The sequence below is a fragment of the Rhinolophus sinicus genome, linkage group LG14 (assembly GCF_036562045.2).
Source record: "Rhinolophus sinicus isolate RSC01 linkage group LG14, ASM3656204v1, whole genome shotgun sequence".
NCBI classification, from domain to species: domain Eukaryota; kingdom Metazoa; phylum Chordata; class Mammalia; order Chiroptera; family Rhinolophidae; genus Rhinolophus; species Rhinolophus sinicus.
In genome coordinates this window covers 49,904,753-49,932,127 of record NC_133763.1, presented here as the reverse complement: position 1 = coordinate 49,932,127, position 27,375 = coordinate 49,904,753, and the positions used below count along the sequence as shown (strand labels likewise).

Below are 27,375 nucleotides of genomic sequence, written 5' to 3'. Positions count from 1 at the left end.
CTTGGCCCCCACCCATTAGCCAGTCAGTAAGACAAAAAGCTTTGGAGTCAGACAGGCAAGGGTTAAAATCCCAGCTGCGGATTTACAGCTGGACTCCAGCAAACTACTTAATCTCTGAGTCTTAGTGTCCCCATCTGTAAATTGAACCTGGTAATATCTACCTCAAGGGTTGTTAAAGGAGAGACTGTTTATAAAGAATTCAGCAGAGTGCCTGGAAAATACTAGTCTGTCATTAAATGGGAATTGTTATTGTTGCTATTATTATCTTTATTGTTTTGTTATTATGTTGAATATATAGTATTTGGAAACCTGGTATGTTGAGAGATAATTCCGGAACTTCCCTTTGTGGAGCTCACAATCTACCTAAAGTGATCAAATAACTCACACAGAGGAAACAATTAGAATAGAATTAAATGGGAATTCACTTATTATCAATTCTAAGAACCATAAGGCTCCAAGAAATGATACATATGAAAAAAACTACATAGAAGAGGAGAGACCTTATCTGGGCCCTAAAGAGTGGCTAAGGCTCTAGAGAAGTGAAGACCTCAAGGATGATTCTGTGGAATAGGCCTTGGTATACCCATTTAACAGACATGGAAACTGAGGTTTAAGGTGTCCTGATAGTGGGGCAGATTTCACTGGCCTTTCTGATCAGGGTCACATCTTTGGGAAGAAATGATTCTTGCTACAAAGAGTCCAGGGACCACACCACCATTCACCAACAACTGGATGCCATTTCCTAGAAAAAGACACAAAGGCTGGAAAAAACAAATAGAAGTGTTATCGGAACTATCACTCTGTCTTGTTTATCAGGCAGGCAAGCTTTTTGAAAGGGGGCTTGCAGAGAGATCACAGAACACGTTTTGTGACACCGGTGTTCAGACTCAGGCTGCACATGGCATTTGTCCAAGAATAAGGTGCTCAGCCCAGAGATGCGTGAATAGTTCACCTGGAAAAAAGCACCTGGAATCCTTTTTTTTTTTCTCCTAGAAGAAATGTATCTCATGGTTTTAGAAACACTAACAATATAGTACACCCAGACTGCAAAAGCCAAGGGACCTGATTTGTAGTAAGATTTCAACCTCATCAATCTCCTCTTCTCTTCTTTTCCCCTTTGAAAGGTCAACCACCAAAGAGGGTAAGCTGGATAATAACCTAGTGACCACTCTAAGTTGGTCTAAGTGACTCGAAGTTGTGGGCTCCTGTGGGCCCCTTTCCTTCAGTTCCTTCCTCCAGTGCCAGATAAGACCAGACTTTCTACCACTAGTGTTTCATCCTTATGGCTACAAGGTTGAAGTGGTTAAATGCTAATAATAATTCTAGGAAGAATCACAGCATGAATGAGTATCAGATTTTTTCCTCATAGCAAATCTTGATAGCAGAGAGGAAAAAAACAAAGGAACAAACGTGCTAGGTACCTTGCAGGTGTCTTGAAGGATTGCTTTCACGGATGTAGAGGTGAAGAAAACAGCAGGGCTGGAGGGGGCTGCCAAAGATAAGCTGCCCACTTCCCAACCCTCAGGAGATCCTGGAAGCCCCCTAGTTGTTCCATGAATTGGCCCTTGACAATAAGCAGGGTTTACAAATGATAGACATGTAAATAGAATAGGATCAGTGGTTTTTACCCTTGCCGGTCACCTGAGGGTCAACAGAGATGGGTATGGTCTATACTGTTTTTAATTATCATTTCAATTGGAAAAGCGAAAAAACGTTCATTCAACAAATATTTATTGAACACTGCCATCGGGCTAGGCACTATATTAGACGGTAGGAATACAATTTTATAAAACAGATAGGTTCCTGCCTTCCGGAGCTTACAGTGTGGTGGGGAAGATGTCCTAACACAAGTAAACACACAAAATAAGTACAAATTGTGATCAGCGTCAAGGAAACAGGTAAGGGGCTCGCAAAAGTAGGGAAGGAAACTTTGGGGTGGGTGGAAAGTCGTTTCTGAGGAAGTGATGTGATGCTGAGAACTGACAGCTGAGAAGAAACCGAGCACTGATGAGTAGGAGAAGAATCCAGGTGGGGGAACCCAAATTCCTTCCAGGAAACCCCAGAATACAGCTGTTCCTGACCTCGGTCTGGCCCAACATTTTTGAAAGACATGGCATTCAAGCAACACCTAGATGGCACCTAACACCACACTGGTGCTAACTGTCAGGAAACACACACACTTTTTTCAGCAAAAGCCTCAAAGGATAGAGAAATCGTTTTGCTCACAGAAAGAAAAGGAGCAAAGATCTTAATTAGACCCCAGTATATATTCGATACTAAGATTCTAAAAAGCCCTGTTTGATGTTGCGGCTATTATTTTCACCAGTATAGATTCTTGCAACAGGCCTGAGCCTTCTCAGCTGGGCTTGTTCCCTGGAGTCCAGGCTGGGAGGCAGAAGACGGCATCCAAGGGGCTGGGAAGGGCCAGCAGGGCATGGTCGAGAGGAGGGAGTCAACACAGCCAGACATCAAGTACGTGGGGGGTGAGGAGGGAGGACGCAGGGGGCACACACCTGTCGGGAAGCCAGGCCACAGAAGTTGTACAAGACACCAGGCAGGTACCACCCGGGACATCTCTCAGCTGGAGGCAGGGCCACAGCCCCTGGTATGGATTGGGAGCTAGACCTCCAGACTCAGAGAGCTTCAGCCTGGGGCTGGGTTACTAGGCAGGGCCCCAGGACAGAGTCTGGGACAGAGTATAAGTTGGGGGCCCATTATCCGAAGTACAGTGAGGTACTGATGAAATGGTGGGAAAAGTCATTGGTGGGAATAGATATGATTTTAACAGATGCCGTCAAAGCCTTAAGCCAAAGGAATGACCAATCACGAGACTTCCAGGCACCTCGTCAAACATGGTGGTGGGTGGGGAGTTGACGTTTGGTGTGGAACCTAATACTGCTTTGAAATCCCCCCAAGCTGGCACCTGCCTCCTTCACCTCCATGTTAAGGCCAGCACAGCCCTGGGAAGTCGTGGCGTAAGTCCAAGGACACAAGACTTAAGTCTCCTCTGTCCCTTCAACCTGGCTGACTTTCCGTTACCTGGATTCAAGACCCTGCTGGGGCAGGTCACGTTTACTTGCAAACAAGAACTTCCTCAGAGAGAAACCAAGAGCCTTTCATGAACCTGGTCAGGAGAGCTTGTCGCCCAAGGCTCTGCAGCCCCAGTCAAGGCTAAATCCCCTCGGCCGACGCAGATATTCAGGGCAGGCTGGAAAGTTGTTGTACGTGCTTCTCATATATTCTTAAGTAAAAAGGCAAGAGACAAAACTGAATGTCCACCATGATTACAATGTGTAAAACAGGTACTGATAAGAACAGAGACCTGGAAGGAACAAAGATGAAACAGTTGTGCCAATTTGGTGGATTGTGGAAGTGCTTTAATGCTCCTTATCTTCTAAACTGTTTTAATGTTATCATGTGGGTTTTTTTTATATGCTAATTAAAAATTTAAAAATACATTTATATTCAACCTTTGGGCTAAATTTGGTGTTCCCCTGGGGTGGCTGCCAGGAGCTGCCTCTCTTCATTTCTACAGTACTGATGCCTGGGAAAATTTTTCTGTTTGGCCTCGGGCTGCCACCCTTAAATGGAATAAGATTAGCGGGAGGCACCCACCCCGGGTCTGGGCTGTGGCTGTGGGACAACAGATGGTCTGCCAGCTGCGCCACGAGCCCTTGTGTACCCTCAGTGTGGGGAGCGTGGAGTCCCTGCTGTACGTCCGCAGGGCCATGGGCAGGTCCCGTTTGGGAGGATACCAGTAAGAAAGAAGCCTGTCCTCAGATGCTCAAATTTACTAGGAGATCTAGGAGAGGAGAGGAGAATGATGCCACATCACGAGGGGGAAGCTCAGTGTGGTGAGAGAGAGAAAATCAGCACCGAAGGCTCTCAGAGCAACGAGAGGACCCAGGGATGGGCAAAGCTCGGGAAAAACTTCATAGAGTAGGTGGTACCTGAAATTGGCTGTGAGAGATGAATACTATTTTATCATGTAGAGAGGAGAAGACTTTCTAGTGAGTGGAAATAGCGTGGATTCCAACAAACAAACCAACACCAGCACCAGAATCCCATGGTATGTTCCAGAAGCTGGGAGTAAGCTGGAGGGGAACTTTGAGGGGAAGGTGAGGCCAAGAGTTGAGAAGAGCATATTCAGAGGATTCTAGAAAGTGTGCCTTTCTCTCTGTAGGCAGTAAGGAGCTCTCAAGGTCTCTGGGCATCTGGGGAGCGGGGTGACTAGCGCTGAACTTGAGGTTGACTCAAGTCAGTGGTGGTCAGCGGGCTGCAGAGGGAAGAGCCTGGAGGCTGGGAGGCCATGATCATCCATGAGACTTCCTTTTGAACTAGGGAGGAAGTGGAAGGACACAGACACAGCCTTAATCATTGCGACTGGGTGACTGGTTAGGTTCAAACTAGTTTCCAAAAGGACATTTCCTTTCTCTCCTTATCCTGACTGTGCATGGGGAAATAGCACTGATGGAAACTTCCACCAGATACTGTGTGATGATGGAGTGGTTTATCCAAAGAGCACCCCTCCTCCAAGCAGTGGGTCTGGAGGTTCTGCCAGGCTGGTTGCTGCTGTCATGCCCCTATGTCCCCCTTTCCAGGACATCCCCCACTCTTCCATGCCCCAAGCACTGACAAACCATGACAGCTCCCCAGTTTTGTCCTAATTTTTAGTGGGAAAGGAAGTTAAAGTGCAGAAAGAAATTATTCTCCCCTCCCCAGTTAATCAAAGACTTCACTGTCGGTAACTTCTTTCTCCTCCTACCCACCCATGAAATAGTTTCAAGATTTGGGGAAAATAAAAAATGAGCACACACACACACACCCACACACACACACGTTGGGCCCCCATCTTAACATTTACAGCCGCCTTGAACCCAAAGGGCTTTTGGGGAGTGGGAGGCAGCCAGAGCAATGGCAGCCTTTCCCCCGGCCTCCTGTGTCAGGTTCAGGCAGAGACGCTGAGTGTGGAAGTGTTGAGGCGGGACGGCAAGGGCACTTCAGCTGGTTAGAGAGAGCGAAAGGTGTCCTCTGACAACTGGCGCTGGGAGCTGTCAGGGCGTGGATGGAGCTGCTCAGGTAGCAGCTAAGCTTTCAAAGAGAAACACCTCTGGCTTTTAAAACACGCACCCTTTCTGCTTCTTTTCCTGATACCCACTTAGACCCCGCCATTCCAAGCCCCTGCTTATTCCTTCCAACACTTTCCGTCCACCCCGCTGGCTCTCCTCCCACCCAGCAGAGCACGGGTCACAGGCAGCTGGGTTCATACGTGTACAACTGTCTTCCCAACTAAGCCTGGGACGTCAGAGTCCATTTGACTTTTCTGTCGCCCTCTGTCCCTAGCACATGAGTCAGAGAATTTTAGAACTGGGAGGGGCTCCTAGCAAATAAAGTTAACTCTTATTTTCCAGGAAACTGAGCCTTGGAGAATCAAGGGTTCCAGAAGCTCAACGCTGAGCAGTCATCCAGCCCAACCTGACAATTGCTGCTGTGACCTTCTCGTCACTGCCTGCCAGGGGTCATCTAGCTTCTCCGGAGCACTTCCGCTGGCAAAGCAGCAGAGAGCTAAGGTTTGGTCGGCCTGGTTTTACAGACCTGGGGTCAGAGCCCAGCTTTCTACTAACCTAACCTCTTTGAGCAATTATTTCTCATCTGTGGTATGGTAGAATAGTATCTAACTCATAAGAACGCTGTGGAGAGTACATTAAGCAAACAATACCTAGTTATCAAATGATGACTTAATTAATGTTAGCTATTATTATTGCCTTTCCCAAGACAGCCCAGCTCTTCTTCAGATAGCTGTGTTAGAAACGTCTTCGCTTTCTTTTAGTTGAAATCTTTACTCCTGGAGTTTCCATCTTGTGTGAGTTGCCCCAAAATCACCCAGTGAGTTCGAGTTACTGGCAGAGCTGGGACCAAAACCCAGGTCTCTCCACAGGCCAGGCTGTCACTGAAATATGTGCTGTATGAATGAGAAGGAAACCAACGGACCATAATGAAGTGCTGTTATTATTGAGTCCATTCTCATTTTAGAAGCGGAGACAACACAGTGATTTTCACTAGCCTGAGAGCTAGTTAGTGAGAGAACGGGTTACCATTGCATTTCTCCTCTCTCGTCTGGTGCTCTGTCGCACTATGGTGCAACTTTAATGAGGTTCTCTCTGCCCCTTCCTTCGCGGATCAGAGAGGGAGGTATTTGTAGATGCAGAGAGATAGCAGCATGCGATGAGATCCCGCCCATCTGCCCTGCTCACACTTTCTCACCCTAAGGAGTTGGTTAAAGCACAGGAATAGTTCTGGCCTGCAAGTGTATTGGAGAGGCAAGATTGGTCCTTCAGTTCTACTGGGGCACGGGGTGGGGGTTGCATCAAAACTGCAAACACATTCTGCTTCCAAGGAGCCTATTCTGCAGGGATGATGGCTCCAAACATGGGGGCACCCTAGTGGGAGCACCCTGAGACTTTGAGGACAGGGTGTGCATGCTGAGCATCTGAGGCGACTGCTGGAAGGTTGTTTGAACAGGCATTTACCAATTTTAGGGCAATAGGCTACATGAGCACAGGTTGAACCTCACACTTTCATTCCACATCATATGTGATGAACAGACTATTTAAAAATCTGTCCACACATAAAACATTGGAAAAAGAAGTCTTGGTGGACCAGACATAAAATTGTCATTCTAACAAAAGAAGAAAAAATGGAGAGAGAACCCAGAGTCACAGGCAAGGGCAGGAGCCTTGTGATCCATGGGTGGAGAAAATATATAAACCATCAAGACCACAGTTTCAATGCCCAGCCCAGGACAGAGGCCAGTGCTTTTGTTGGGAGCCCCATTATTGGCAAGGAGCCCGAACCAGAATCCCTGTGTAAGCTGATACCTAAAATAGGAAGCTGGAATAACTCTATGCTCCCTTCTGGAATTGCATGCAAAAACAAGGTGCCTACCAGTGACTAGGAAAGAAAAATTACTGGCATAATACTGAGGCATATGATGAGTTCAGGGTTCAGTATTACAGGATTTTCTCGGAGACTGAATCCTGAGCTAAGCTTCAAATCAAAGACCTACTTTGGTGCTGTGCACTGAAATTGCAAAACTGCCCCACAAGGAGGACACCATGGTCCAGGAGTGAATATGGGAGAAAACATCATGAAATGGGTAATGAAAAATTGATTGTGGTCATGGATGTACAACCATGTGATGGTTCTAAAAGCCATTGAATTATATGTTTGAAATGAGTGAATGGTATGGTAGATGAAGCTGTTAAAAATGGCACAGAAGACAAACTCACAATTCTTAACAAAGAATTTGAGGAAAGCCAGCACCATGCTATAGCCATCACACGTAACAAATTGGAAGAATCACCCCTGAGAAATAGAAATAACAGAGTAATCTGAAAAAGACTTTAACCTATGCATGCTTGAAATCCTCAAAGGAGTAAAGGGTGGAGTAGCATCCACAGAAGAAAAAAACGGATTTAGGAAGCAAGAATATGTCAATACAAAAACAAGCAAACAAACAAGAACACAAGTATATATCTTAAAAATGAAAAAATACAGCATTAAAATAAAAATAATAGTCCAAATTATAGATTGAACGGAGCTGAAGAGAGAATTAGTGAATTGAGAAATAGATGGAATTTCTTAGTGTTTCAGCACAATGAATTAAAAAATAGAAAATCTGAAAGGGAATTAAAAGACATGGAGGTGCTCCAAGATAGTCCAATAAGAGTTTATGGAGAGCATAAAGGAAATGAGAAAGATGCAATAATTGAAGATAGAATGGTGGCGATATTTCTAGAACTAAAGACAGAGTATTCAGCTTTATAAAAAAAACTCAAGTGTCAAATATGATGAATCTCCAAACTCCACATTATAGATAAACTACAAAACATAAAAAAATAATGAAAAATCCTAAAAGTTGTGGAAAAGATATATTAACCACAAAAAAACAACAGCAGTTTTTCTCATTAGCAATATCAGAAATTCTTTGGTATAATATAGAAGGAAGAATCCAAAGATTTAGAGAGATAGAAATGTTGGGAGAGTATTTATTATGTGGACTCCCACTCATTCACCCCCTAAATGTGTCCCTCAAGAGGGCTCAAAGATGCCCTCTTTATCACAATATTGAGAAATGCACGCTTTTTGGAGTAAAAAAAAAAAAATGGCATGGCTCTGGAGAACTGATGTAATTCTGCAGCAAGATGGAGAAAATGGTCTTTTCAATTATGGTGTTCTTTTCTTATCGTTAGAGAAGTAAAATCACTTTCCAGATGAACAGTTGCATAGTAGATGCCAGGGTATGTGTTGACTTACTCTGTTAAAAAGACCATCTTTGGAACAGAAGTTTCAAATGCAGTCTTCACCTGCTTGGTTTATGATAGCCTACTACCATGTTCCAAGACCTGTCTGTCTTCTACATAAGCCAAACAAATAAAGTAAACGGGGATATAATAGGGGTCATCCTCCTTGCTTCTTCAAGTCTTTGTTGGTGGCTCTAATCTCTATGATTCCACCATAAATGGGGCACTTCTTTAGTCCAGCATTTAGTAACATGTCTCCAAGGATTCTACTTTCTTCCTAGCATGATACCCCGCACTCCACAGGCCAGGAGAAATATGATGATTGTTAGTTTTTGAGTATCTTTATTCCCAATATACGCTCAGGATATTGAGAAGAAACTATAGGATGTATTTATAGACATACTGAGACTACTGTGATAGGTACTTAACCCAAATCCCATGTATTTCCTCCTTACTATCTTGGTCAGGCCGGAAGTCTGAGGTAAAGGGTCTCTACGACTTGACACCCGTCTCCAAAAGCCTCCACCCTGACTGGTGTGTTAGAGAGGTGTCCCGAGTCCTCAGCACTTAAGCTCTGAGTCAGTGTTCAATAATCTCTGAAAAAGGTCTGGGTATTTCCTTCTCCCATTGTACAGTTACCTGGGAAATGGCCGTAGGAAGGCCCCCCTGGGAAAGGCTAGAAAGACATACTTGTGTCAATATCTCAAGGTTCTTTCTCAGAGGCTTCCAGCTTTCCTTTCACTCAAAGAGTTTTGAGTCTTGGAATTGTTCCTGGTCTAGAGTCTCTACTGCATTGATTCAAGTCAGGCTTATATTTGCCAGATCCAGAGTTGAGTGTCTTTGGTTATACAGGTCAAGAAGGAATTTATTGAACGGCCCCCTCTATGTTGTTCCTGGGGACCCCGCATCAGCTTAACACTTCCAACGATTCCTGTGGATCAAACTTGCTGATTACCACTCTACCCTTGATGTCCCTTATGGTAACCATGTCCATCCTTCCTCTGATGGTTAAGTGCTGCTACTCTGTCTCTTCCACGTCAGGATCCCATGATGATGTACAAAACCAGGGAGCCCATTTCAATTGCAGCATCTCACACTTTCAGTCCCTAAAAGAACCAGGCTTACAGATGGATATGCTGCTGCAGTGTTACAGCTTTACTTAAGGGGTGGCTCCAAAGGACTATAGGGGAGAGGAATCCCTCCACTGTGCAGACCTTTGAGTGGTACTTGTTGTACTGCACTTTATCTGGAAGGAGAAATAACCTGAGATCTGGATCTAAGCCAATTCATGGACAATGACAAATGGTTTGGAAAATTAGTCAGGGACTTGGAAGGAATAAAATTGAAGGATTTGTGACAAGGAGTTTTGGGAAAGAGGTATATGAATGGATCAATCATAATATGTCCAGGCTGTGAAAATATATTTGTTCCATGAGAATGTTCTCCCAAAGATGTCTACAGTGCAGGAGGCTGTCACCCAGTGTACAAGATATCTTGCCCTATAAATGTCAGTCAGTCAGCCTCTTTCCCAATTGCCCCAGTATTTGATCACTGAGTTTATGGACATCACCATGGTGGAAGGGTTAAGATTATAGGGAGGCCACAACACGCACTTTCCTTCACTGAGGCTGAACTAGTCACTATCACTGCTGAATATCCAAATTCCCACAGGCAGTGACTAACCTTGAATCCTGAACATGGTACTATGGCCTAGAGGTACTGGTGTACCACCTGCCTGGAAGGCTGACTCCATGAGATCCTCATGGAGGGGGCAGCAATTTGGTTCTCACTGGAATAGATATTTATCTGAATATGCATTTGCTGTCTCTGCCTAACATGCGTCTGTCAGGAACATCACTTAGGGGCTTAATGAATGGCTGATTCACTGTCGTGGAATCTTAGATGAAGTTGTTTCTCACATTATGGTAATGCTAGTTTCTATAACAAAAATCTTGGTAGTTTAACACAATAGATATTTATTTCTTGATCATGTAATTGTCCAATGTACCTGTTTCCTATTGGTCGGTCGCAACATTCCTTTATGTAGTGTTTAGGGGCCATGTTGTGGTTCCACTATTTTTTAGAAACTCAGAGCTCTCGACATTCAGATGGCAGATAGGAGAAGAAAATGTGGATATCATTCATCAGCTTTTTAAAAGTCACTGCCTGGAAGTGACACACCTTACTTCTACTTATATTCCATCAGTGATAGTAGTTACATGGATGCAAGGGATGCTGGGAAATGTAGTCTACTCCAATGTCAATTCCATACTATATGAATATTGGGTGGACAGCTAGCCATCTAGGTTTAATATTAGCAGCCTGCCAGGCAGGTAGACTGGCCATCAAATATCAGTGTATACCTTTCTTCCCACACTTATGTAATGAACACACACACACAATCTCATCCAGTCATTAGATACAGCTTAAAGTCCAGGATGTCTCGGTGATGTACAGGTCTCTCTAGAAAGTCTAGATGTATCTCCTTGTGATCCAGAGACCCATGAACTAAAGAGAAATATCTTCCTTCCTCTAACCACCACTAACAATGAATGTGGAAGCAGGAACTGGACAGCTGCAATAAAATTCCCTTTCAGAAAAAAGAGGGATGGGAGTTTGAGAGCAGTCACTTATTTACAGCAATGATAAAATCTTGCTGGATAGACATAGTAAACACTGTCTGCTCTAGTGTGAGGGTGAAATCCGTTGGTTAGACCTTAATCCTGATCTCTGGAGGAATTTCCTGTTCCATTACTCTCCCTGGCACCTGACTCCATCTTTGGAAGTGTCATCCATGTCCATTTTCTCTGTGGCCTCATCTGAAGTAAGCATTGCCATCCGTGGGACTACACAGTATTCGCAGCCTGCTTCCAGCTAGTGCAAAATAGGGAGCTCGAAAGCCGTTTTATGTTACAAGATGGTTTTGTGCTTTTAGTTTTGGTCTTGTTTTTAGGTCAGGATCATGACTTCGCTGATAACACAATTCTCTCAACAACAATAGGCTTCTAATCTATTTGTTTCCAGTCAATTCCATGTGCCAGTAGCCATACCCAAGTCTTTCCTAGACAGCAGTCTCAATATTGACTTTTTTGTTTGCTTCCTCGACCTCATGCCTCTTTCAGCTCTTTGAAGGCTAGGTACCCTGAGGCCATCTGAAGCAACAGGCTTGAGTGTGGAGGTAATAACTTGAAGTTGATCGTTTTCATAGACGGAGTCCCTCTACATAACTATGAAATCTTAATGAACCTTTGTTGCACAAATAGATTTTGCATCTTCCCTCCCATTGAGGCCCAGATGAGCTGACTTTTACAATCCTGCAAGGTCCCATCTCTCTTTCCTATCCCTATGGCCTTTAATTTCCACTCCATCAACAGATCCCTAGACCCAAATCATCTCTAGTGTCTGTTTGTGAGGAACTGGATCTAAGAATCTTGTTTATGTCTGCCTCCCTTTTAGGATGTAAAGTCCACCATGGTGAACACTTTGTCACCATCATTACTGTATCCCAGTGCCTAGACAAGAGGCTGGCACATAATGAAAGGTGCTAAATAATATCTACTGATTGAAAGAATGGAAGAGGCACCACTAAACATTTATTTAGTGAAAATAAATCTAGTGCTCACCTTGAGCAGTAAAATATGTTCTGGTAAATATATTTTCTTTCATTCCATTATATTCAGTGATGTTTTGCAGCCCGGTAATGTTATAGCAACCCTTATAGATTGGCACTTTGGAATTTGGTTGGGCTGTGCCCAATTCTCATTGAATAGATGAACATGGTGTGTACGTAGGACTAGAAAATGCAGAGGTCACACAATGGGGGGAAATGAGGAAAAGCAGGGCTTGCCGACTGGGTACAGTCGACTCGGGGCAGCTCCACCACTGGCAATCAGTACAGAGAGGGACCTGTGCAACCTGCCATCACCCCTCCATACAAGTAACCAAACTTCCTTTTGGCCAAGCAAGGAAAAGGCATCCTTTCCTTGTAGAGATGTAGGAGAGAAGGGAATATGGCAGCTCTAGGTGTTTCCCTCCTAAACGCTGAGGCCTGATGCCTGGTCCCACTTTCATCCATAGCTCCAGGAAGAAAAGAACTTTGCAGCGGCTGGAACAGGGGTGGGTGGCAGCTAATATTGGCTAAAAATACACCCTGAAACAGACATTGTCTGTTGGGAGCAGGTGCTTGGGGGACGTGGAGTATGACTTCTGAAAATGAGCCCCTCCTAAGGCTTATGCAAGGGGAGACTGGGTACCCAATGGCAGCAATAAAATTTGCTTTCCTGTCCCAGACCCCCCAAAAGAAGATTTTCCAGGTGTTCTGTCCCATCTCCCATCCCTCATACCACCGCCTACCACACCCCCATCATGGCTTCCCCCCTCTCCCACCCATTGCTTCATTACCTCTTGCCCAATATAGATTCACAAAGGCACCATCTTCTGACTCAAGGATTATAGAGTTTCTCAAAATAAGTTGGACTGAACAACTGCTGTCCCCAGAAACAGACTGAGTGGAAATTCCAAGGCCTGGGGACAAGCTTCCTACTCTGTCACACTAAAGTCCCTCCCCGTGTCCCTGTAGGCGCCCGACCGGGAAGCAAATAGAAAGAGCAAATCTTTCCAACCCTGCACTCCATTTTTACATCAAAAAGAAGTTGGTCCGGTCTAGGTCAATGTGTTTAATGCCCTTTTGTCCTGTGAAAGTCTTCAAATTCAATCTCCTGTAAAGGGAGTTGGGCCAAACCTGTATGGATGTGGGGGCGTGCAGACTGGGGGTGTCTGGCAGCCTCGGAGCTGGGGACCCCGGCAGGGCCAGAGACCATCAGCAGACTGTCTTGGCCCAAACAGAACTACAGTGTTTATAGTGTTGGCATTTGCAGAAGCAGTGGAGAGGAAATCATGAAGGACCCAGTTCATGGGCAGTGTTGAAGGTCGGTACGGGAAGCCTGGATTTGTTCCCACAGGCAATAGGGACCACTGCAACTTTCTGAGCAGAGGAGTATCTCACAAAAGAGCCCCCAGAAGAATAGCATCTGTGTGCACATAAAATCAGCTCTCAAGAGGCTCATGTCTGGACTATAAAAATCTTCATTAAGCACTTCACGCTGTCTTCTGAGTCCTTCCCTCCCCTTCCATCACGTCCGCCTGTCTAAGTTTAGATGCCCAAACACTGTGCCTAGGCTTCTGCTCAGGCTTCCTACGGGTGCCCACCTTCCATCCCCCGGTATGAGTCCGTCCTCCACCCTGCGCTGTCGAGAGCTTCCTGCAACACAAACCTGGAACAATATGGCGCGCCCTCCTTCAGCTCCTTCAATGGATCCTCCTTGAATAAAGTTCAGCTCCAAAGTCTGGCGTCCAGACTCCTCCACAGTCACACGACAGCCTCCCTTCCCTGCGCTCTCCTCACCCACACCTGTCCTTCTGTGCTTTCCCACGCTCTCCCCACCTTTCTGGCTGATTCACTCACCCTGCACCTATTTTCTTCCCCCTTCAGCCTCCCTGCCCTGCTCTCAGAGCCTTGGTTGAAGACGTGTAACTCTCTAAGGCCTGGTTCTCATTTCATGTCCCTGGAAACCCCTTTTAAGATCCTCTAGTCTGAAATAGCCTCTCTCCTCTCAAAACACTGCATTTGTGTATCTAGTGTATCTAGTCAAACACTTATCTGTCTGCCTAGTATCAGAGTTATTTATAAATGTCTGTTTCTCTTGTTATTTGTATGCTCTCAGAAAGTGAAAACAGAGTTAACAAACTAAATACTCGAATTTCTTGTATTGGCTAGCAGAATTTATAAAATTGAGGGGTGGGGGAAGGAGTAATTTTCGACATAACTTAAAAGCTAAGCACAGCCATCCTGAGCCCAGAACACACTGAACTTTCAAGACCCACCCACTTCCTAGCCCTTGTTCTATGGTAGGTGAGGTCAGCATTGGATAAGAAGGGCCCCCGAGTAGGCCAAGAATCCCCACATCCCTCACCACCCAGTGTTGTGTCTAACAGTGGAGCCAGGCTGGTGATCTGGGGACAGGCGTGGCGTCAGTAGCAAAACACCAGGAGCCTTTCGTCCCTTTGCTTTCACTCTGGGTCTGTCATCTGAGGCCGAAATGCTGCTTAGTCTGTGCAAACTTCGGGGGCACACAAGCACTTAACAATGAGGAGAATGGTTGTTTAAAAGAGGCAGCAGCCATCCCAGAGCATTGATTGAGCATGTCTTATAGGCTGGGCTCTGGACCAGAGACTACTGGAGACAAAACCCTGAAAGGTTAAGAATGATGGTCAAGCACAAGTTTGCAGCCCACAGGTAGGCTGTGTTCCTCAAATCACACTGGTGGAAACTTCACCTGCTTGCTTCAGAGAGATCTATGAACAGGAAAGAGACACTCCGAGGCTATCCCACAGGTGCCGATTTAACTCATGATGTAACTACCTCTGGTACCGTAACACTACAGAACTCAATCAGCCTTTAAAATCAGATTCCAACAGATAAGTCCTTCTGTCTCTGCCCCGTGCAGCCCTGGCACAGACTGGGTGCTCCCCTCCTCTGCCCAGGGCACCACAGTGGCGGGACTGGGGACTTCCTGTGCTCTCAGCCAATGTAAATGGCACAGAGGGACAGTGTCTGGAGCTTCTAGTGCCTGTAAGTGGGTGTCTAAAGGTCCCCAGCAGTGAGGAGGAAAGGGGGGGATGCAAATGCTTCCTTCAGAGATGGGAGTCCCTGGCTGGAATGGCCGTTTGTACGGAATGGAGTTCCACTGAGCGTGATTTCCAAGGCACGAAGAACCTAGACACTTAATTAGATGAGTTGGAGAATATTAGAGCTGAAAGATTATTTAAAGGCAGCTAATCCAACCCCTGACGTTTTATAAAGGAGTTAAATGACTTTCCTGTCATTATACAAAATGAGTGGCACAACCAAGCTATGATCCCAGACGTTCCGTGGAGCAAGTCACTTCACCCGAGTTCAGTTTCCTCGTCTGTTGAATGGGGACGACGATCCCTCCCCCACCCCAGGGTTGTCAGGAGGTTCACACGAGGAGGACATGATTAAGCAATCTTTACAAACTACAAAATGCCACATAAATGGGAGCTACTTTTATGTCCTTTACCCCAACTGCCTCTAACGCCTCTCTTCAAACTTAGTGGTACAAGAAAGTGATACAGGAGCCAGGATGTGTGGGGACAGGATACCCCAGAAGCAGCCCCCAAACCCTACTGGCTGGCCTACCAGCCTAAGAAGCTGTGTGGCCTGTTAACACCTGCCCCCTGTTTTTCCTTCCTTTTACCCCCAAAGCTGACGTTTCTCTGTGGACAGGCAGCAGAAAACATGCTCACTCTTCTGGTCCAAGCAAGAGGGGCTCGATTTCCTGGAGGAGGTTTCCAAACTTCAATGGAGACCCCTGCTTGCAAGGAACACCCCTATAAACACCCCTACGTGCCTGTCAGAAGAGTCTGGAAGCCCCTGGGGGAAGCCCCAGCAGGAAGCTCAAGGAAGCAGGGAGCCCTCAGCAGAAGACCCCTGGGAAAAAGCTGCTTTCCTCCAGCTGCTGACTTTGCCCTTTCGAATACACTGGGTTAGGTTGTCTGCCATGTTCCATCCTCTCCCACTTGCAAATATTCTTGCAATAAATTCAACAATATTTTGTATTGCTTGCCATTGATGGGTCACTGGGCTTTTTTCTTTTCTTTTCAATTACTCTGTGCCACTTTTAGAAGTGTCCCATCTGCGACCACGAGTTCGTTGGAAGGTTCTGTTAGCTGGTGAGAGCCCACACGTCTGCGTGCAGACAGCTTGTAAGGAAGGCCTTGCTGAGTTCTGATTGGCTGGTTTTCCTTGTGACCCAGTTGATCCCATTGCTCACAAGTCTGTTCACAAAATGGCAGGTAATGGTAACCTCTCTGACAGTGAAATTGTGGAAACATTCCGAGGAGCGCCATCTGCCCAAGTCACCCCCATGTTTATACTCATGGGTGCCTATCCAGTCTCTAGGCCTGGGCTGTGTCTGCTTTTGTGGGTTTGTTTGGTACCCGAGCTAGCAGTGGACATTGCAGCACAGGTGACAAACCTTCCTCACTCCCTCCTTCACCCTTTCCTCCTCTGGCCTCTCGCATCTCCCTTCCCTCCTCCAGGAGGCCACCATGTGGGGTCTTTTGTTGGCCTGATCAGTGAGTAGGGAACAGTCAGGACAGGGAAGTGGGTGGGGGCCACGCCGTCTCCTTGTCACCACAGGCACAGCTGAGACTGGGCCTCGTCCAGTCACACTCTAACGCCAGCTGCCACAGCAACCACACCCTCAGCTCAGTTTCCAAGAGTCAAAGTGGCTGTCCCTAGTGACCCCTGTGGTGCTGACAGAACTGAAAACTCAGACTGAAAAGTGACTCGAGAGAAAATCAACGGAGGCAGAGCTTTAAAACGATGCCCTTCCCAGCCTGTCCCCCTCCCCAGTTCTCCTTGTTTCTGTCTCTTATCCGGTAGATATTTATGCTGCTTGTTCCATGCAGTAGAAGGACACAAAGCATATAAAATGATAAACTTGTGACGGTTCCTTAGAACTTCTCTGGGAGGGATCTAAGGAAACATGTGTGGCAGACACACAGGAAGCCTATGGGTCCACAGGGTCAAGTTACACAGATCACGGGTGACCACGTGGCTTCTGCCAAGCTTTGAGGCTCATTAAATATTAATCCACAAAAACTCATTTCCTCTCCTTCAACAGGGGATAGCATGACAAAAATCTGGGGAAATATCTGGAAAGAAGAGTATTGCCAATTACAGAACAGAAACCTTTCATTTCAAGGTGAAACTGTATGTTCCTCTGTGTCGCCCGACCACCCCCATCCCATCTCCCTTTAGACGGTGGTGGGATCTACAGATTGGCCTGAGAGGGTCTATAGCAACGTTATCTCTAACCAGAGGTAGTGATCCTCCAGTCCCAAAGGGGACAAAAGGCAGTGAACCCACAGTTCTCACCTCTTGTGATCTAGAGAGTTCTTCACTCTTCAGGGGAGGGAGAAGACCACCCAACCTCACAGATGTGTCTCCACAAGAACAAGGCAGGCACTAGGGACCCACATTTCCTTCTTCAGGCAGGTACCTTCTACACTGCTGCTTTACTCATTTCCTGATTTGTCAGTAAAACAAGGTCAAAGTAACTTTAGCTCAGTGTGCGCTGCCATTCTGACCAGCCCTCCCACCTAGACCAGCTCTGTGTAATAAACGTACAGGAAGTGAATCGAAAGTGCACACAGTAAAAACACAGAAGCCGGGACCTGTAGGGCAGGGGCAAGAAACAGAAGGGGGATGAAAGGGGAAAAAAGGTTTAAAAGGTTCTTGAATAAACCAGTAGTGATGGAGGGACCATGAGCTGAAGAATATGACCAACACAATTCACTACATAGGAGGTCCAATAGAAAACAATGAATAAATGAATAAATAAAGTAGTACGTTTCAGAATTAAATTCTAAGAGAGTGCACTGGATTGAGATAAAAAGATGGCAGCACTCACTCACAAAATAGACAGCTTATTGGGTGTTTGGGAAAACTCACCCATACACCCCAGTTCTGATTGGATGTATTTAAAAACATAAAAAATACCCAATTACAATACAGTGGAGAAAGTTCAAATCATTGTGGGAAATTCTACAACTTTTCTTCTGTCAAATGCATAGAGATACAGTAAAAATGCCAAGACAGGAAGAAATAACTGCATGTGCCTGTATATAGCAATTGCTTAATAAATATTTATTGCATAGTATACGAATTCTGCGATGCATATTTTTTATACTGTATGTGCTATATATACACACTTGTACATGTTTTATTTACTTGCATTGTCTTTCTTACACTGCTAAAATTTCTTCTTCATTTATACAACTCATGATATCTTTGTATATTTCTTCCTTTAGTTTTTTAATTGACATTTGCTTTCACAAAATAACCTCAAGAAACATTTTCCAAGCCTCTCTTCTCAATGTATCTCTGCCCGATTTTCTCCCTTTCTCTCTCACACACACACAACACACACACACACACAACACATACCATAATCTCACAATCTAGTTCCCTTTATTTAACTTCCTAGTTAACTTAACATAGATATTTTTATCAGAATTTAATAGTTTTCCATAAAACATTAACAATGTTTTATTCATTCATTCATTCATTCATTCATTCATTCATTCATTCATTCATATATTTCATTGTAAATACAGTCTTGCTCTTCACATATACTTAACAAGCCCAATGATACAAGTCTTAAGAGAACAACAAATAGTTACTAATTAACACATTAATAAATATGATTTTGATGGCATAAATTGTTTCTATAAAATGACTATTCTTGTGACAGATTTGAAACATGTTCAATTTTTAACAATGCCTTTATGCCCTGTATTACATGAAAATTTGGTGATTAATAAGAATTCCAGGATTATTTTCAAAAATAGAAAATAGAACGTCTTACCTATTACCTGTCAATATCTAAAATGGGGTTTTGGGGATTCTGTCTGTCTATTCATTGGCTTGGATGGTCAACTGAGAGCCACACCCCACTGAGTCCTGGGGGAAATATATGCAAATATTTAAGTAAAGCCATGCCTTACCACAATACAAGATTCTTCTCAACCTGGGAATTACTAGTCTGGCTTAATCCTAATCTGACTTTCCATTTCTCACCTTCACCCTCCCTTCAAGTACAGCCACCTCTTTGAATGTTCGCAGCTTTGTCCAGGTGGCTCTTAATAATGCCCTTAATCATCAGGCTGAAACTTCAAGACGCAGCCTCCACGTCACTTCCTGTGTGAGCTGGCCTCCCTTAGCCAGGACAGGCAGAACTAGTCATTCTGTTCTCTGTGCTGCTGGTACTCCCGTGGCACTTTCTCCCAGGGATGTGTATCTCCCTGTGGGACTTCTATGGCTTCAGAATTCCTGAAGACAAGGGCCGGGACTTATTTGGCATTATATTCCCACACAGGGATTGGTGTGCAGTAGACAGACAATAAATACGTATTTGTTGAATAGACTTATTGAAGCATTTCTGGTCTGCACTCAGCATCTCTTTTTATACCTCTACTAATGATGCCCAACAAATGTGCTTGGGGATACCCCCAGCCTCAGGAAGCAGAAGCCCGATGTCCTAACTCCTTTGTTGGGTCTATTTCCTTGACAGCAATGAGCAGCCCCCAGTTCCCCTAATCTTCTCTTTTATTCTCTCTCTTCTGCTCATCTCTTGTCTGTGTTTCCCAGAAATGAAAATGGGAACAACACTATTTGAAAAGGTTTACCTGCTAAAACATGTTTTTGTAGAAATGCAACTAAGCGACATCTTACATACTTCTGTAGCCTTCCCACCAATGCCTAGCACAGTTCTTGGCTCAAAAAATATTTGATCGATTAATACATCGTTTCATTAATACTAGAAAATTCCAGCAAACTTAAGATATTGAAGATAGTAAAAATGACTCATGATTAGGATATCAGTTTTGCAGGGTGTATAAATGGGATTGGGGAGAATAAGTGTCTGAAAACTCTGCACCTGCCCTATTATTACCCCCACTAGCTACCAAGAGACTTGGCATAGGCTATTGGGGTTAGCAAATTTACTCCATAAACTTAGCAAAGATAGACTTCAATTCAAGCCATGTGAAAGTAACACCATGTGAAAGCCATGTGAAAGTAAAGTTTTGACTGATGGTATCAAAATGGATGAAGGTTGATTGTACCATATACAGAACTGCAGCCAGCCTCACATGTGTCTTATGGTTGGACCTCCAGCCTCTAGGCATTTCAATTCACTAACAACGTGTGATCCCTTTAGAGCATTTTTGGAGTAGGAGGGTCTAGCCACGCAGTTCCAGCCAGAATCCTTAGATGCTCAGGAATACACTTGGGGACAATGGGAGAGCTAGAACTATTTTCGATGTCAAAAAGTCCAGTGGAAATTGTGCCCTTGCAAGGAAGACTAGGACAAAAGCTCTGGAAAAAAGTCTGGTTTATATTTGCTTTTAGCTAAGCTTTTGTCAGTTCTGTGGGATATAAACTCTCCCTTCCTGACTAAACTCTCGGATTAATTATGAATGGAAAAATAAATTAATTCTTTAAAATGGAGGGTTGGGGGGGGCAGGGGCAGATTGTATCTTTCAAAACATGAAGTCCATGCAGAGACAAGCAATAAAAGAGGTCTGTGGTGAAAAGCTTGCAAACTACTGACTGCATCCAACACACTCACTTTACAACCCAGGCAAGGAAACTGAGGTGGAGAGACTTGTCTGGGTCACATGGCGGGGAGCTAGTGGCAGAGTCAGGGTGAACCTGGGCCCGTGCTGGGCCCGTGCTGCGAGGGCTCCCACACGGGAACACCCTCAGTTCCTGTCCCTGAACCTGTCTTTGCTTCCTGGTTTTCCTAACAGCGCTGGAGGGCACAGACAGTCCGGCGCACGCTGCACCCAGAGGGGAGGAGACCCTAGCAGATCTCCAACAGCAGGAAAAGCTGGAGACCAGCGACACCCACGGCTCAGGCTGTGATGAGAAGTGCAAGTGTCCCAGGCAAAGGATCTCAGGACAGGGGCTCAGGGGGATGGCCAATAGCGAAGACTGACAGAGGTGGCTGAAGGAAAGTACACGGGACCAAAAAAAAAAAAAAAAAAAAAGACAAAGATGACTTCTGTTTCCTAGAGGCAAGGCCTTCGTTATCAAAGGGGCATTGAGAGCGTGAGGCATTTTGCTAGCTTATGATGGCATATCATTGCCCCTTGGGTAAGGTGAGGAAGTGTTGTTGGTTTAGGTAGAGACCCAGAAAAGACAAATAAAGGCAAAGATGCAAAATGGCCACCAATTGTGTAGGGCACACACGTGTCTCTGGAAATTTCCCTGCTCTCCTCTGCTCCTCTCCCGTAATACCTGATGCCTGCCCTCCATGACTGAGTCATAACAAACACTTATCTCTAATGTGTGTTCCAGACAACTCACTCTATCCTCACAACAACCCTATACGTAGGTTTTATTGTTATCCCCATTTTGTTGATGGAGAAATGGAAACAGAGAGGTTAAGAGATCTGCCCAAGGTCTCACAACTAGTGAGTGGCAGAGCTGGGATTCAGATCTAAGCAATCTGGCCCAGAATCTACACTCTGTACCACGTGCTGTATGATTAATACCCTCCGCTGAAGCGCTTCTTTTCCCTCTCAGTCTCTGACCGTGAATCCCTGACGCTCAGGGACTTGCTTTTACTCATTGCTGTATCCGCTCTCCTTAGCTGAGTGCCTGGCACATGGTGGATTCTCAATAAATGTTTGTTACACTGAACCAGAACCCCTGAACCAAAATCCAGATTTCTGAGATTCCAGGAACCCGCTCTGGCTGGCATAGATTTCCTCGCATCATCTCCACCCGAATCCCTACTCACCCAACAGGCTTATTCTCAAGATTGGTGTCCCCTACTCAGACTATTTATTTCTCTTTCCCTTCCTCCCACCCCCAACCCCCAAACCCCACAGGACCTCCCATTTGACAAAATCCTACACTTAACAGTCAGAAATATTAACTTATGCTTATATGAATAGCTTATAACATGTTCCTTCTCTTGGTGGGATTTTCTGACACAAATGCAAAAAGACAAATTCATTCATGGAGACAATTCAACAGTTCTTTACAGTCTGATTCATGGAAAGTTAGGGCAAGACACAACTTTAGAGACCACCAAGTTCAATCTCTTCATTCCACGAAGGAGGAATCGGAGTCCCAGAGAGGAAAGTGACTGGTCCTCGATCAAACCAGTTAGAAACAGTGCCAGTTCTCTTAAGCCTCTACTGACGAATAGGAAATGGTCCTTCCCTCCAAAAAGTCTGCAGTGGAAGAATTGCTGCAGGTATTAGCAGGGGTGGTGTTGAGGTAGAAGAACCTTCCCAAGTCATTCCATGGAGGTGGCCACCTACTAGATTGTCCCCTGCCTAGTCACCTAATGGTGGTTTCTAGCAATCTGGGCCAGAGGTGGGGAGCTGTGATAGCAGCCAGATGTCTCACCTCGTGTGTGCTTACCGTTTCATACAACAGTGTTTCCCCGAAAATAAGACTGGGTCTTATACTAATTTTTGCTCCAAAAGATGCATTAGGGCTTATGTTCAGGGGATGTCATCCTGAAAAATCATGCTAGGGCTTATTTTCCAGTTAGGTCTTATTTTCGGGGAAACAAAGAAGTAGCACCAATTTTCTGTAAATGAATGTTAAGATCTTTGAGTTGACAGAAAAGAGGAAGACATTTATTTGTTTCAAGTGGTGAACTTGGGGGAGCATTCCAGTATAGTACATTTTTCTTCTAGCTAGTTCTCTCTGCTGGCCGCCCGTAAAATGCTGTTATTCTTCATGGCTCCATTCCCTTGTTTTTCACTTACACCTTTTTTTTTTTTTCCTGACTGATCTCATTCATTCTCATGGCTCAGCTTCTAACTTGACACTCACATCCTGATCTACTGGCAGTTCTTTCACCTGAGCCCCAGACCTTTATATGGAATGTCGTCTGGACATCTTCACCTGGGTGACACACAGGCTGTTAGGCTCCATAACTTTTAGAAAGCCTTCATCATCCTTTTTCTTTAAGGCCTGCCCTAGACTGATCAATACCCCTGATGGACTCTCACAGCACTTTGTACCTACCATTTATTATCACCCATAATAGCTGTGATGTTTCAACTTGACTGGGCCATGCGGTGCCCAGGTATTTGATCACACGTGATTCTAGGTGTTTCTGGGAGGGTGTTTTGGATGAGGTTATCACTGAAATCAGTAGACTGAGTAAAGCACATTGCCCTCTAGAATGTAAGTGGGCCTCGTCCAAATAGTTGAAATTCTGGATAGAACAAAAGGCTGACCCTCCACAAAATAGGGGCAATTTTCCTGCCTGATGGCCTTTATATTGGGACATTGGCTCTCCCTGGTTCTACAGCAGTCTGCTGGCGGTGGGACTTGAAGTGGGACATCGACGCTGCAGATTTCTGACTTGCCAGCCGCCATGGTCACGTGACCTAATTCCTCATAATAAACCTCATATCTCTTATTGATTCTGTTTCTCTGGAGAATCCTGACTCATGCAATAGTAATAGTTATTTATTGCCTTGTTTTACCCTGTGCTATCTGCGCAAATACATCCTCACTACACTTCACCCTCTGTACAACCAACGCGGTAGGTATTATCTCTATTTTATGGATAAGGAATCAGGCGCACGGGAATAGTGGTATGTCCAAGGTGCTCCCATTCCAAGCTCCAGAGCTACGCCTGCCAGGACTCTGCTTTGCTGGTTACCGGTGTGTCGTGTCACCCTCACCGAACTGGAGGCTCCCTTCCCTCTCCCTGCATCACTCAAACGCATTATATCCAAAAAATAATATTTCACCTTTTCCCCCAAGTTGCTTAGGACTTGTCTGAGAAACGCGCTAAGGCGTGTGGAGAAGACCAGAGGCCCTAGATTTTGGATATGCTGTAAAGCGTCACTGCAAAAGCCCGAAAAAAGTGATGGAAACTTCCCACCATCACATACTCAGTACAATACCTCATGCCTGCCCACCATGTTAATATCTTCCTTGCCAATATTTTCAAGCCTGCTCATTAGTGAACTCATTACTTTTAACCCAGAGAAGACATAACTCCAGTTTTATGATGAAAGTCAATGGAAAATAGAAAGCACTTCATTGACTCATTTATTCACCCTTCATATGGGAGTAGCTACCATTTGCCAAGTGTTGGGCTATGCACTGAGGTTGACGAATGTTTCTAAATTATAGATATAGGTAGATCACGCTTCATGAGAAGTATATGTTCCTATAGGTTACCAGGCATATTTTATTTTCAGAAAAGAAATGGTGTGCTTTACAAATGCAAGATATGTTTTAGGGCATTTGAAGTCATTGAAGATTTTTGAGCAGGATTTGAAGTCTAAGAGCATTCTGAAGAATGAATTAGAGGGAAAGAAAGAGAGAAAGACCAAAGGAAGGGACATACATTAAGGAGCAATTGCAGTAAGCTGGAGAATCTTGTAATCAGGCCTAAGTTAATAATATTCTGGCCTCAGGTACTGAAAGCAGCAATGAAGGGGGAGATGGGTGAAAAAGGATTGCAGAGAAGAACTGACCGGATGTGGTGACTAGCAGATGTTAGGGAAAGAAGAAAAAGTGACTCTAGGGACTTGTGTGTGGGTGACAGAAGAATGGAACTTTGGAAGAGGGAAGGGTCTGGAAGGAAAAGCCTTGTTTCAGATACACTCAGAGTGTGGAAATATGGTTTCTGGAGGGGCTGCCTCGGGGGAGATGGGTGAAATGGAGTGTAGGCTTACACAAACCATGTCTTCTTGTGCAAATTACCCCTGTAGTTGATTCACGGAACTACTATACATACAATCACTTAACATGATATACTTGGAAGTATATTAACATGAAATGAAGTTTGCATACTATGTGGAAAAAGCCGTGAGAAGTCTGGAAGGACTTACCCCAAATGTTAACAGTGACTATCTCTGGGTGGTATAATTATGGGTGATTTTTTTTCTTCTCTTATGAATGGCTTTTTAAAACCTTTAGCATACATATGCTACTTTTGCCCTCATCTGAAACTGTCCCCAGGCCAGGGACTGAAGGCGGTCTGCTGCTTCCTTCAATCAGGGTGGCTCACAGCCTCATGGGCTGCTGTCAGGGAGCTTCCCGAAACTCTCCTCCTGAAGAATGGCCCCCTCCCTGCTGACAGGGCAGCCAGCAAAACTGCAGGGCTCAGCAATCCTCCCCAGATGGCGAAGCGCCCCACCTGCAATGCACAGCTGGGAGGGGCACAGGGATGTCCTGGGGGCTGTCGGGGATAAGGTCTGTCCTCAGCCCCACCCTGGGAGGCACCTTCCTTTCTGAAGAAGTCAGGCTAAGAAGTCATGTGGGGAGAACTGGTGAGGGGAGGTGTGACCCTGTCAGAACTCAGGAAGCTCAGAGCCTGTTTCTCCTCGATGAGTAATGAGACCTTTGAGTGGCCTCCGATGGCCCTGCCCAATCTCTCTAATCTGTCCCCATTTCCCAAGAACTCTGAGTGTGGGAACCCTTTCCCCAGACCTTCCTGAGGCAATCAAACAGCTTGGGATTGACATCCAAGGGTGAGAATTTGCATTCTGGCTCCTCTACCTACTAAAGGAGTATGAGCGGGCATTGCCACTCGGCACGTAGTAATAACTCTTTTAATCCTCACACAAACCCTAAAAGGCCGGTGACTATGAGGTGACTGCCTCCTGTCTCAGCAGTTCTCCCATCCTGCACTTCTCTCCTCTAGCTGCCATCCTACAATATTCCCCATCTCAGCTAAGCTTCTGCCCAAACCATCGCTACCCTCTCGCTCTTTGCTTCCCATCCTGCTGCAACACTCTTCATTCCGTGGTACCGGGAGTGACCTCCATGCTGCCAACTCCTGTGTGTTTTCCTCCTTTTATATCATCTCCGTGTACTTGATTAAGCGGGTCAGTCTCTCTTATCCAACTTCCAAGAGACTCTCCGTTTCCCCCACGTCCCCAGCCCTATGTCCACCTGTTGTCTTTCAAAATCTAGTTCACATTCCAGGTCTCCAGAAAACCATCTCGGATTCCTGCCTCTCTCCTCTAGAGCTAATGACCCTTTCTCCTGCATTACCTCTGGACCTCGTATGCGTCCTCTTTTTTGCGCTCATTGCGTAATATTATCATTTGTTTGCCTGCCTGTGTCCCTACTAGGCAGAGTGTTCCATCCTCCGTTTCTCTATTTCCGGTATTTTATACATACTAGGTCCTGGACAAATTGCTTCTTGAATAAATTCATAAATGAATAAACTGATGAGGAAGGGAAGGCACAGGAGTAGCTCATTTAATAAATCTGCTAAGGAAAGACAAATGGTGGTTGGAAACAGGACCAAATGGAGAGGAACGTGCATTTTAGTGTGTGTTCATTGATTTGGGGGATGGCTAAGACCTGACAAAAAGTGGTCTCAGTAGAGAGGATGGGTTTTCAGGATAGGGGAGAGCTCATCGTATTTGCAGACTGTGGGGAAAGCCTGTGGTAAAGGAAGAAGCAAGGTATAGGTGTGGGGAAATGGCTGAAGCAAGAGCCTGTGAGGAAAAGTCCGGATGGGCCCGAAAGCGGACGGCGAGGCCGGGGCGCTCTCCTCACCAGCTCAGCCCTGCCCTTCACAGCTGCCACCTGCTCTCTTACCTAAACTCCCCTGAGCGGAGGTTCCCACTTCCTCAGGTACCAGCATGTCCTCTACCAGCTCAGCTGTTGGCACTGCCATAGCAAGGAGAGCGGGGATACGTGCTGCCGCTCCTGTCAGTAATTCCTGGACTCTGGTGGCAGGAGGACTGTCATCCAGATGCTAATAGCGCCTCTCTTAGACCATAGAACAGAGCAATCATGGGCCATTGGTTCTCTTACAGCCACCAGAGTTCCTTCCTCTGTCTTTCTTCTCCTTATTATCATTCCCTCCTCAGCTCTTAGCCCTGACGGACTCTGAAGACATTGTGTGTACTTTTACCTACACTGGGCATGAAATGGTCACAGAAAAACGTGTGTGTGTGTGTGTGTGTGTGTGTGTGTGTGTGTTGATGGTGGTGGTGGTGGTGCTCAGAGAGGGGTTCAATGACGGAGAATTTGTTTTTAGCTCAGGTCTCAATCAGGAAGCTTTTCACTCCAGCAAAGGCACGAAATAGATTGGGTCAGGAAACAAAGATGGGTCACTGAGCGCTCAGAGAAGTGTAAAGAGCGGCTGGAGCTGCGGCTCCTTAAAATTTCAGAGAGAGAAGCTGCTTCAGAATAAGAATCAGGGTAGGCAGACAGGATTTTACAGAGCTTTATATCCAATTATTCACTTGACAAATAGTTAGGTGCTTACGATACGCTAGACACTCTGCTGGTCACTAGAGATATAATCCTCTTCAAAACAGATGGAAATCACCACCCTCAAGGATCTTATAGCGAGCGTAGGGAGACCAAAAATTAACATCTGAAATAGGTAAATGACATGGCATGTTAGGAGGTATGAGCACTATAGAAAAAAAATAGAGTGAAGGTGTGGTCTCCAAGATGGCCCCCAGT

General features: G+C 45.3%; 1 long non-coding RNA gene across 2 annotated transcripts in view; it reads right to left on the bottom strand.

Annotated features, from left to right (window-relative positions):
• Nucleotides 1–27,375, bottom strand: part of LOC109451563 (uncharacterized) — a 75,255-nt gene that overhangs the window by 32,784 nt on the left and 15,096 nt on the right. The window contains exon 4 of one of the 2 annotated variants that reach the window (XR_002137992.2): nt 26,893–27,283. The exons of the other annotated variant lie outside the window; for it this stretch is intronic. This is a non-coding gene — a long non-coding RNA (uncharacterized LOC109451563). Of the gene's footprint in view, nt 1–26,892; nt 27,284–27,375 lie in introns of those variants that run through there. 2 annotated transcript variants of the gene reach the window in all.